The sequence below is a fragment of the Pelophylax lessonae genome (assembly GCF_965119305.1).
Source record: "Pelophylax lessonae genome assembly, contig: HAP1_SCAFFOLD_558, whole genome shotgun sequence".
Taxonomy (NCBI): domain Eukaryota; kingdom Metazoa; phylum Chordata; class Amphibia; order Anura; family Ranidae; genus Pelophylax; species Pelophylax lessonae.
The window spans coordinates 1-9,532 of NW_028119787.1; positions in this window are offsets into that span (position 1 = coordinate 1).

Genomic DNA, 9,532 nt, shown 5'->3' on the forward strand with positions numbered 1-9,532 from the left:
GTCTGGTCCCACCTCATGTAAAGTCCCAACTTTGCTTCTGCTTTTTTGCTTTCATGCAAACAGGGATGGAGACTCCGGTGGTCAGGAGTCTCATTTAAAGTCCCAACCCCCTTCCCCCAGAACATGCTGGGGAGACATAGGAGGACATGCTGGGGAGACATAGGAGAACACGCTGGGGAGACATAGGAGAACACGCTGGGGAGACATAGGAGAATATGCTGGGGAGACATAGGAGAACATGCTGGGGAGACATAGGAGAATATGCTGGGGAGACATAGGAGGACATGCTGGGGAGACATAGGAGAACACGCTGGGGAGACATAGGAGAACATGCTGGGGGAGACATAGGAGAAAATGCTGGGGAGACATAGGAGAACATGCTGGGGAGACATAGGAGAAAATGCTGGGGAGACATAGGAGAATATGCTGGGGAGACATAGGAGAACATGCTGGGGAGACATAGGAGAGCATGCTGGGGAGATATAGGAGAAAATGCTGGGGAGACATAGGAGGACATGCTGGGGAGACATAGGAGAACATGCTGGGGAGACATGGGAGGACATGCTGGGGAGACATAGGAGAACATGCTGGGGAGACATAGGGAAACATGCTGGGGAGACATGGGAGGACATGCTGGGGAGACATAGGAGAACATGCTGGAGGGACATAGGAGAACATGCTGGGGGGACATAGGACGACTGGGGGGACATAGGACGACATGCTGGGGGGACATAGGCCGACATGCTGGGGGGACATAGGACGACATGCTGGGGGGACATAGGACGACATGCTGGGGGGACATAGGACGACATGCTGGGGAGTTTATTGGCTGTAAAAAAAAACAAAAATGTCTAATGCCAAAAACAGCTGTTGTAACAACATCCCATGTGCATGAGGACTTATACAACACTTTCCTACCTATATACCTAGAAGGATGGGTGTAACCACACAGGTTAATCCTCAACAGCCACGTTGACATAAATTAACCCCATTAATGTACTATATAAGAATTACTACTCACAATAGTTCCTTTAATTAGTTTAAAAACGTTGCTGTCATAATCCTATTATTTCAAAATTACAGAGATACAGATCAATACAATTATCCCTAGATAGTCTGGGCGTGTGATAATCTTCATGAGTCATCAGTCATGAGTACATCAGGACGTGACACATTTGCTTTGAGTCTAGGAGCCAGCTAAAAAAAAGTTAGTTTTTCTTTTTTTTACCTTTTGTCTACAGGTCACTTTCACCTGCCCAGGCCAATTTTCTGCTTTCAGCGCTGTTGCACTTTAAATGACAATTGTCATGCAACACTTTACCCATATGACATTTTTAGACTTTTTTTTTGAGACAGAGCTTTCTTCTGTTGGTATTTAATCACCACTGAGTTTTTATTTTTTACCTAAATATATGAAATGTTGTTAACATAAATGAAGAGTTTTTTTTCCATTTTTTTAACACATTTTGCAAATAAGTAATTTTGTCTCTTCATTAATGTGCAGTAATGAGACTGCACTGATGAGGCTGCAGTGATAGGGAACTGATGAGGCTGCAGTGATGGGACACAGATGAGGCTGCAGTGATGGGACATGGATGAGGCTGCAGTGATGGGACATGGATGAGGCTGCACTGATGGGACACAGATAAGGCTGCACTGATGGGACACAGATGAGGCTGCCCTGATGGGACACTGATGAGGCTGCACTGATAGGGCACTAATGATGCTTCACTGATGGGACACTGATAAGGCTGCACTGATGAAGCTGCATTGATAGGGCAATGATAAGTGTGCACTGATGGGGCTACACTGATGTGGCACTAATGAGGCTGCAGTGATGGGACACTGATGAGGCTGCAGTGATGGGACACTGATGAGGCTGCAGTGATGGGACATGGATGAGGCTGCACGGATGGGACACTGATGAGGCTGCACTGATAGGGCAATCATGAGGCTTCACTGATGGGACACTGTTAAGGCTGCACTGATGAAGCTGCATTGATAGGACACTGACAAGTTTGTGCTGCTGGGGCACTAATGAGGGTGCACTGATGGAACACTGATGGGGCTACAATGATCGGACACTGATGAGGCTGCACTGATGGGACACTGAGGAGGCTTCACTGATAGGGCACTGATGAGGCTTTAGTGATAGTGCCCTGAGGAGGCTGCAGTGATGGGGCACTGATGAGACTGCAGTGATGGGACACTGATGAAGCTGAACTAATGGGCAGTGATGAGGCTACACCTAGGGGGCACTGAGGAGGCTGCACTGATGGGACACCAATGAAGCTGCACTGATAGGGCACTGATGAGACCACACTGAGGGGACACTGATGAGGCTTCAGTGAAGGGGCACTTATGGGACTGCAGTGATGGGGCACTGATGAGACTGCAGTGATGGGCACTAATGGGACACTGATAAAGATGCAGTGATGGGAAACTGATGGGACACTAGTAAGGGTGCAGTGATGGGACACTGATGAGGCTACACTGATGTGGCACTGATGAGGCTGCACTGATGGGACACTGATGGGGCTGCACTATTGGGACACTGATAAAGATGCAGTGATGGGACATTGATGGAACACTAGTAAGGGTGCAGTGATGGAACACTGATGGGACACTGATGAGGCTGCAGTAATGGGACACTGATGAGGCTGAAGTGATGGGACACTGATGAGACAGCAGTGATGGGGCACTGATGAGGCTGCAGTGATGGGGCACTGATGAGGCTGTAGTGATGGGGCACTGATGAGGCTGTAGTGATGGGGCACTGATGAGCTTGTAGTGATGGGGCACTGATGAGGTTGTAGTGATTGGACACTGAAGAGGCCACACTGATTGGACACTGATGAGGCTTCAGTGATGGGGCATTGATGAGGCCGCACTGATGGGACACTGATAAAGGCTGCACTGATAGGACACTGATGAGGCTGCAGTAATGGAGCACTGATAAGACAGATTTTGTCCCATAAAAATTTTTCATAATTTTAGGCCAATTTGTTTTATGCTACATATTTTTGGTTAAAAAATAAATAAAAAAATGCAATAATATTTTGATTGGTTTGTGCAAAAGTTATCGGGTCTACAAGCTACGGGAAGGATTTATTTCATTTTAATTTTTTTTTTTTTACTAGTAATGTCGGCGATCTGCGATTTTCAGCAGGACTGCAAAATTGCGGCGGACAGATCGGACCCCTAACTGCCATTTTTGACACTTTTGGGGGGAACCAGTGACATTACTACAGTAATCAGTGCTACAAATATGCACTGTTACTGTAATAATGACACTGGCAGGGAAGGGGGATAACCTAGGGGTGATTAAAGGGTTCATTTTGAGCATAAAATTATGGCGCCCCCTGCTGGATGATCTCAATGCCGCTCCTGCTGCTGTTCAGTGGAGGAGAGGCAGAGCAAAAAATTGACTGTGTGGAGGGCTGAGACAGGAGAGTGAGCAGATGGGGGTGGGGTGTTTGTACACAAGTGAGGGCAGTGGGGGAGCGGGGGTCAGAGCTGATTACCTGCATGGAGAGATGCAGAGTTTAGCTGTTGTGGGGGAAGGGCTAAGAGGTGGCTGCAGAGATAATCTGTGAGAGAAGGGTGCAGAGGTGAGTTATGGATGTGGGTCAGAAGTAGGGTTGCCACCTCATCCCTTTAAACCAGGACACACAATAATTACACAGGTTCCGTGGGTGATTAGGGTGGTAATTAAACTCACTTAGTGCCTTATGTGCATTATATCAGCCTCAGAACCTGTGTAATTCATATGTGTCCTGGTTTAAAGGGATGAGATGGCAACCCTAGTCAGAAGTGTCCTCTATGCATAGAAAACCTCTGAACCCTGTACTCTATGCCTAACACCTTCCTGTATATTATGTAGTCCTGTGCCCAGTGCTCTGTGTATTATGCAGTCCTGTGCCCAGCACTCTGTGTATTATGCAGTCCTGTGCCCAGTGCTCTGTGTATTATGTAGTCCTGTGCCCAGAGCTCTGTGTATTATGCAGTCCTGTGCCCAGTGTTCTGTATATTATGCAGTCCTGTGCCCAGTGCTCTGTGTATTATGCAGTCCTGTGCCCAGTGCTCTGTGTATTATGTAGTCCTGTGCCCAGTGCTCTTTGTATTATGTAGTCCTGTGCCCAGAACCCTGTGTATTATGCAGTCCTGTGCCCAGTGCTCTGTGTATTATGTAGCCCTGTGCCCAGTGCTCTGTGTATTATGCAGCCCTGTGCCCAGCGCTCTGTATAATATGTAGTCCTGTGCCAAGTGCTCTGTGTATTATGTAGCCCTGTGTCCAGTGCTCTGTATAATATGTAGTCCTGTGCCCAGTGCTCTGTGTATTATGTAGCCCTGTGCCCAGTGCTCTGTATAATATGTAGTCCTGTGCCCAGTGATCTGTGTATTATGTAGTCCTGTGCCCAGTGCTCTGTGTATTATTTAGCCCTGTGCCCAGTGCTCTGTGTATTATGTAGTCATGTGCCCAGCGCTCTGTGTATTATGAAGCCCTGTTCCCAGTGCTCTGTTTATTATGCAGTCCTGTGCCAAGCACTCTGTGTATTATGTAGTCCTATGCCCCAGCGCTCTGTGTATTATGTAGCCCTGTCCCCAGTGCTCTGTGTATTATGCAGTCCTGTGCCGTTTGCCAATAAAAAAAAAAAAGTCCCCTGATTTAATTTTGAAAATCTGGTCCCCTTATGTTAAGCTGTGTTGCGCTCCTTTACTGAGGTTGGGTTCGCACTAGCTGCAGGCTGCGGCTCACAATAGGAGGTCCGGTGATTGTCTGTTCACCGTTTCAGGTGTGAATCAGGTCTGAATGTTCAGCTGAATTTGCACCTGAAACGGACCAGAAGACATAAGCCTAGTACACACACAACAATTATCGGCCGACTGATCGTCCGTCTTTTGTCCAGAGTGGTGTCCGTTGGTTGGAATGTGCCTAGACTGCACACAAATTTTCTCGCCCGACAAAATTCTACTTCAGAAGTGATGTCATGTGTTGGTTTGCTTTCTTTGTGTTCTTTCTTCTCTGAGCATGCCCAGACTTGCTCATTAGATTTTTCCCTGTCGAAATCTGTACTGACTGCACGAAAATCGGCCGTGTTTTGATGGCAGATAAAAATTTTATAGTCTGCACACCAGATTTTTTTCGGCCGAAAAGTCGGAGTCGGTTGTTGGAAGCATCATACTAACAAGCCGAAAATCGGCAGATTGGTCGTTGGACGAAAATTCCCGGCCGATTTTCGATGCGTGTGTACGGGGCTATACAGAACCCTTCTACAATTCGGACCGTGGCCGTACCGGAGCTGTGTGAAGTGGCTCCATTATGAGAAGGTCACCCTCTCCTGTCATGGGAATTGGCAGTGTCGGAACAACGCGTACTTGTGTACTCGCGATGTATAATGCCACATTTTTGTGTTTCCACTACGGGTGGAATAATATCAACTTTCTGTAGGTCCTCGGTTGGTGGAGTTAGACCCCTTTCTATGGGTGGAATAGTACCACTTCCTGTGGGGAGTCTGTTGGTGGAATTAGGCCCCTTTCTGTGGGTGTTCTGTTGGTGGAATTAGGACCCTTTTTGTAGGTGGAACAGTACGCCTTTCCTCTGGGGGGTCTGTGGGTGGAATTATGCCCCTTTCTGTTGGTGTTTTGTGGGTGGATTTAGGATCCTTTCTGTGGGTGTTCTGTGGTTGGAATAGTACCCTTTTCCTGTGGGTGTTCTGTGTGTTGAATTATGCCCCTTTCTGTGGGTATTCTGTGGGTGGAATAAAACCCCTTCCTGTGGGGGGTCTGTGGGTGGAATTAGGCCCCTTTCAGTGGGTTCTCTGTGGGTGGAATTAGGCCACTTTCTGTGGGCATTCTGTGGGTGGAATTAGGCCTATTTCTATGGGTGCTATGTGGGTGGAATTAGGTCCCTTTCTATGGGTGCTCTGTGGGTGCAATTAGGCCCCTTTCTATGGGTGTTCTGTGGGTGAAATTAGGACCCTTTCTGTGTGTTCTCTGTGGGTGGAATTAGGCCCATTCTGTGGGTGTTCTGTGGGTGGAATTAAGCCCCTTTCTGTGGGTTCTCTGTGGGTGGAATTAGGCCCCTCTCTGTGGGTGGAATTAGGCCCCTTTCTGTGGGTGAATTAGGCCCCTTTCTGTGGGTGTTCTGTGGGTGGAATTAGGCCCCAATCTGTGGGTGGTATTAGGCCCATTCCTGTGGGTGTTCTGTGGGTGAAATTAGGGCCCTTTCTGTGGGTGTTCTGTGGGTGGAATAAGGCCCCTTCCTGTGGGTGTTCTGTGGGTGGAATTAGGCCCCTTCCTGTTGGTGTTCTGTGGGTGAATTTAGGCCCTTTTCTGTGTTTTCTCTGTGAGTGGAATTAGGCCCCTTTCTGTGGGTTCTGTCTGGGTGGAATTAGGCTCCTTTCTATGGGTGCTCTGTGGGTGGAATTAGGCCCCTTTCTATGGGTGCTCTGTGGGTGGAATTAGGCCACAATCTGTGGGTGGAATTAGGCCCATTCCTGTGGGTGTTCTGTGGGTGAAATTAGGGCCCTTTCTGTGGGTGTTCTGTGGGTGGAATAAGGCCCCTTCCTGTGGGTGGAATTAGGCCCCTTCCTGTTGGTGTTCTGTGGGTGAAATTAGGCCCTTTTCTGTGTGTTCTCTGTGAGTGGAATTAGGCCCCTTTCTGTGGGTTCTGTCTGGGTGGAATTAGGCTCCTTTCTTTTCGTCTTCTGTGGGTTGATTTAGGCCCCTTTCTGTGGGTTCTCTGTGGGTTGAATTAGGCCCCTTTTTGTGGGTGCTCTGTGGGTGGAATTAGGCCCCTTTCTATGGGTGCTCTGTGGGTGGAATTGGGCCCCTTTCTTTTGGGTGCTCTGTGGATGGAATTAGGCCCCTTTCTGTGAGTGCTCTGTGGGTGGAATTAGGCCTTTTTCTGTGGGTTCTCTGTGGGTGGAATTAGGCCCCTTTCTATGGGTGTTCTGTGGGTTGAATTAGGCTCTCAGTGGGTGGAATGCCCCTTTCTGAGGGTTTGAATAGGCCCCTCTTTCCGGTTCCGGACTGGTTACCGCCACCAAAAGGGTGGTGTTAAATATCGCACCTTTTTTTTAGTCCTGTTTTGTTTGTGAATTGGACTTAACAGATTACTTTTTTTGTGATATTTACTGACAATTTTTCTTTTTCATTGTTTACCGCAAAATATTTATTTATTTATTTTTATTTATTTTTTAATATATTGTACTTTATTTACCACATGCAATATTTTATGCAAATAAGTAACATGATACCCTTACCGCATGCCATAAATCTTAGTAAATTGACCCCTATGACTTTATTTATTTTTGTGAGTAAAAACAATGATGCTGCGAGAATATGGATACATTTTGACTAAGTGCTGTGCTCTCGTGTGAAGAAGGAACATACGTGAGATAATGTAATGAATGACTCATGAAGATTATCGCACGCCCAGTATATGTAGGGATAATTGTATATGATTGATATGTATCTCGGTCATTTTGAAAGATTAGGATTATCACGTTTTTGAAACCTATCAAAGGAACTATTGTGAGTAGTAATTCTTGTATAGTACACTGAAGGGTTTTTTTTTTTTTCCCAAAACGAAGGGGTTCATTTAGGTAGGAGTGGCTGTTGGGGATTCACCTGTGTGGTTACACCCTTTCTTGTACGTATATAGGTCGGAATGTGTTGTATAAAGTAGGGATCGACCGATTATCGGCACCTCCGATATATCGAGGGCCGATATGCACTTTCCCCGATATATTGTAATCGGCCCCGGAGGTTACCGATATTGCCGATATTTCAGGAAAGTGCTTGTATCAGAGTGATGCCTGCAGCTAGAGGCATCACCCCGGTACCGGCGTCCATAGCCGATGGTCGGCTGTCTTGTAATGACAACAGATGCGGCTGAGAAGCCGATAGACTGTCATTACAAGAAGCTTAAGGGGACACCCCCCCTCCCGCCGCCTTCCATGGCTCGCCCGGATCTCCCGTCCCACCAGGAGACCCAGGCAACAAACCTGCACGGCCGCCGAGGACCCGATCAAAGCCACATTCAGCTCTGATCGGGTCTCCATGCAAAAACCCGGAAGTTATGTCATGACCGATATGCATTGGCCAAAATATCAGTATCGGTATCGGCAACAAAAAAAACAATATTGGTTGATCACTAGTATAAAGGTCACATACAGCTTGATGAAGAGCAGGGGCGCTTAGAACTGTACAGTCGCTTTGTTCACTATTTTGTATGGAGAACTGACACTCAGTAAACTTTGAATTGGAGATCGAGTCCCCTTTCTTCTTTTATTGGAATTTGGTGGGAAATTGGGAGCCCACCATGACACCTCTCCTAGAATCTACACAGTAACAAGAGGAATAACTCACCCAATAATTGTGTATATATATATATATATATATATACACACATATACAGGGCTGGGACAATGGGTGGGCAGGAGGGGCGGCTGCCCTGGGCACTGTGGTATTATGTGAGGTTTGGGGGCATCAAGGGCCGGGACAAGGGGTGGGCAGGAGGGAAAGCTGCCCTGGGCACTGTGGTATCATATGAGGTTTGGGGGGGCATCAAGGGCCGGCATCAAGGGCCGGGACAAGGGGTGGGCAGGAGGGGAGCTGCCCTGGGCACTGTGGTATCAAGTGAGGTTTGGGGGCATCAAGGGCCGGGACAAGGGCCGGGACAAGGGGTGGGCAGGATGGTCAGCTGCCCTGGGCACTGTGGTATCCTGTGAGATTTGGGGGCATCCAGGGCCGGGACAAGGGGTGGGTAGCAGGGACTGTTGCCCTGGGTGCAATAGTTTTTTTCAGGGATTGGGGCACCCTGAATCTAATGCAAAGGGAAGGGGGGGCACAGTTTTGCATCTTTGCCCTGGGGCTGGATGGCTTTGTCCCGGCACTGTGTATGTATGTATATATATATATATATATATATATATATATATATATATATATATATATATATATATATTAACAGGCATCTCTTCAAACCCACCTAAGGCCCTGTTCGCACCTGAGCGTTTTTCAGCTCGTAAAACGCTCATCTCTAAAGTCTCAAAACACCCAACAAGCAAAATCCCATTCATTTCAATGGCCCCTGTTCACATATGAGTGTTTTGTCGCCTGAAGTGAAACACCTGAAGCTCAAAAAAGTACATGAGCTTCTTTTTTGGCAGATTACAGGCATTTTTGTTAGATGTCAATGCCTGCCTCCAAACACCTGCAAAAAAACACCTGAAAGAAGCCCCACCCTCCTGCCGCGTTCCGGGTGACCCGAGCCACCAGCTGGATGGAGTCCCGATCTAAGCCGGAAGCGGCTTTGATCGGGTCTCCGATGACGTAACCCAGAGGCGGCGTCCATGACGTCACGTCCGGGTTACTCTGCTGCAAAAGGCGGCAGATTTAAAAAACGACTGTATGCAAAAATGCCGTTTTTGGCGTTTTGCATACATCAAAGTGTAGTGGAGGGGTCTAGACCCCCGATCCCTCCATAAAGAGTACCTTTCACTGCATTTTTGCTGTCACAAGG